This window comes from Tupaia chinensis, unplaced genomic scaffold (genome assembly GCF_000334495.1).
Source record: "Tupaia chinensis unplaced genomic scaffold, TupChi_1.0 Scaffold000065_1, whole genome shotgun sequence".
Taxonomy (NCBI): Eukaryota; Metazoa; Chordata; class Mammalia; order Scandentia; family Tupaiidae; genus Tupaia; species Tupaia belangeri.
Window position 1 is genome coordinate 4530459 of NW_006159523.1, and position 3704 is coordinate 4534162.

Sequence of the window (3704 nt, forward strand, 5' to 3'; positions counted from 1 at the left end):
CGCTCAGTGACCCTCAGTCCGAGCCAAGAGGGCTGTGTGGAAGCTCCTAAGAAGACTGGGTCCCTGGGGCCACTCCCCTGGAACCCCTGGCACTTAGTTCATAAGACTAAGGAAAATGAGGTATGAGCCAGCAGGTGGCGTAGTGGTTGAGGCACCCGACTCCCACAGGGCCTATTGAGCAGCTGAGTCCAAGACCTGACAGCTTGAAAAAACACTGGGGGACCAGCAGTTAGCGCAATGGCTATGTCGCTGGACTCCCACGTAGTCGACCGCTGTTCGCGTACCAGACCCGGTGGCTTAAAACTCACGCCGGGCGCGTGTGCGTGCGTGCCCAAGATCCCGAGAGGAGAATGGAGGAGAAGGGATTGCGGCGTGGCCATCCCCCCTGGGGGTTGATTTCTCGCTTTCTGTCTCTCTGTCTCTGTCTGTCTGGCGAGCACACACCCTATAGCAAAAACCTCTCCAAAAAAAAAAAAAAAAGAAAAACACACTGGGAACATACACATGCATGCTCAAAATCCCAAGAGGAGAGTGGAGGAGGAAGGACTGCAGTATGGCTATGCCCCCACAAACTAAAAAAAAAATATGAGGTAAGGATGCCGTCCAAGCAAAACAGAACAAAACAATCCTCACTCCAACTTGCACAAATAATCATGCCCTGGAACTATCCCAAGCATTTTGCAAGACCCGCTTAAAACTACTTCCTGACCTGGGACCAGCAGTTAGCCTAATGGCTATGTCACTGGACTACGTAGTCGACTGCAGTTCGAGTCCCAGACCCGGTGGCTTAAACTCATGCCGGGCGCGTGTGCGTGTGTGCCCAAGATCCCGAGAGGAGAATGGAGGAGAAGGGATTGTGGCGTGGCTATCCCCCCAGGGGGTGATTTCTTGCTTTCTATCTCTCTGTCTCTCTCTGTTTGTCTGGCGAGTGCACGTGCCCTATAGCAAAAACCTCTTCAAAAAAACCAAAAAAACAAAAAAACAAAAAAAGAAAACTACTTCCTGACCTTAAAGTCTCAGTAATGGAGAAGGAGGACTTCTCACAGCCTTAGTTCCTTGCTCTGACTCTTCATAGACTCTCATCAGAACAGCAAAGATGTTTGTTGCAGTGTTATTTACAACAGCAAAAAGCTGAGAACTAACCAAATGGTGGACATTAATGATATATTTAAATATATTATGCTTCTTCACCTGACAATGTTATGTAGTTTTGGCATATTCACTAAAAACTTTTTTGGAGAGGTTTTTGTTACAGGGTGTGTGCGCTCTCCAGACAGACAGAGAGAGACATAGAGACAGAAAGCGAGAAATCACCCCCCAATGGGATGGCCACGCAGCAATCCCTTCTCCTCCATTCTTCTCTTGGGATCTTGGGTATGCACGTACATGCACCCTGTGTGAGTTTAAGCCTCAGAGTCCAGGACTCGAACCATTGTCGACTACATGGGAGTTCAGTGACACAGTCATTACACTAACAGCTGGTCCCTTCACTAAAATATTATTAAGAAAAAGGAAATATATAATTTAAAAGATAATATTGAATACAGTATAATAATCATAATTACTTATTTTACAATAATGCACAGCAAAAAAAAACTGGAAGAAAAATTTAAATTATTAATGTTTCCATCTCTAGATTGTGAAATTATGGACCATCTTTTTCTTCATTGATGTTCCTGTCCTTTCCAAATTTTGTAGACATTATTTTCTAATCTAGGAAAGGCATTATGGTATATTTTAAATGTGTGAGTAGTTTCTGGAGCAAGAGAAGGCTTGTCCATTTCCAGTACCTTTGTAAAGACAGCTGGTCTTATATAGTACTAAATAGAAGGGCACCAATTAAAGAGCCTACAGAGTCACCGTGTTTGAAAACTGGTGCATCCTTTTTACATTAAATGATGTGGGGAGCTTATACTCTGTCTCACACAGTGGGAGACTCTGATATACAAATACTGGTAGGAAGATTATAAAAGGTGCCTGCTTAAACTTGTAGAGTAAGGGGCCGGTGGGTGATGGTTAAGGCTCTAGACTCCCACATGGCTAACTGTAGTTCATACCATACTGGTGGCTTGGCAAATCACACCAAGTATGTATGCGTGTGTGCCCAAACTCCCGAGAAGAGAATATGTATGCGTGTGTGCCCAAAATCCCGAGAAGAGAATAGAGAAAAAGAGGTGGTGGCATGGCTGCTTCCTGTAGGGGGCGAGTTCTCGCTTTCCCTCTCTCTGTCTCTCTGGCAAGTGTGCGCCCAAGGCAAAAATCTAAAAAAAAAAAGTAGAATGAGAAAAACGTTTAAGTAAGGATAGACTAAAATCATTAAGGAAGATCAATTCTTTGCTTTTTTAACATTGTTTAATAAAATTATACGAGGCCGTTGATTTGGACTAAGCTCCTGCTCTAGGTTCAAATAGAGACCAAAATGGAGTGATTCATAAGAAAATGTCACATCACCAAACTGGAACATTAAGAAAGCTGATTGATTACATAAAAAAGAACTGTGTGCTTTTATCCCCCCTGAAAACAGAAGACTCTAGTCTACCTAAGTCAGTGCTAGAAAGTCAAACTTATAAGGAAATCAAACGTATCCTGTGTCTTAGCAGCTCTACCTAAAATCACTGGGCTTTTTGCTTGAAGGACGTCCTCATGGCTCAGGCACTCTCCCTCCCGACCGGAGTCACTCCCCACTGGGTGATCTCGAGTCACCCTGCTGCCCTGATCACGAACGCAGTCACTGCGGCACAGGGCTCCTTGCCACCTCCTTCCATGTGTGGCTTTTGCCTTTAGAACCACACCGACATCTGTGACCCCTCGGCACAGATTAACTGCTGCCACTCAGATTCTGAGATGTGGGGTGACTGTCCTAACCCTGGCCCAAATGAAATATTTTGCTTTATGTGCTTTGACTAAGCCTCCTTTTTAGGTTGACAATATTTAAATAAATAAATAAATAATTTAAGGATTTAAACAAACAGTCTTGACCAAAAAGACTGAAAACCTTGATGGGAACCCACCTATTTTTTTGTAAACCTGTCTGGTACCTTCTGAAGGGCTGTCCGGAATCCCCACTCCCGTCAAACATGGCGCGAGAAGGTAATGGAAGCAGCAGCGACCTTTCCAAATTTGATTCCTGCCCGGGCCTACTGCGGAGCTGCCATTCCCCGACCTGTGAAAAGGCAGCTCCCTCCTCATGAACTCCATCATGTCTGACCATCTTCCCAGCCCGGTATGAGGAGCCCCCGCAGGGCATGCCTGTGACTGGTTTTGTGGCCCCACTACAGACCAGGCCCCCTCACTTGCCTTCCTGGGGCAGGGGCAGTGACCCCACAGTTCTGTCACTAACAGTAACTCCACACATCGAGAAGGCCAAAGTCCTCTTTTCTTTTCTTTTAAAGTTAGATTTTGCCAAATCGTGTCCATCTAGAATGGAAAGGTCCCAAACTACCGGAAGTGCTGACTTCGTGGCCCAAGCACTCCCGAGCCACAGGCACCCTCCCTCCTCTGCACCCTCCATCTCAGGCTCCTGGGGATTCAGCCACCATGGCCACCTGCTTCTGGAGCAGTCAATGACCGAGCTGGAAACACCCAACCTGGAGTCCGAGGGGCCTGCCCGAATTCCCACTGTCGGGTCAGAGTACAAGACCCTCTCCTTGACCAGACCTGGCCTCGGGCTCTGGCCTTGGCCCACAGTCCGGCTCCAGCAGGAA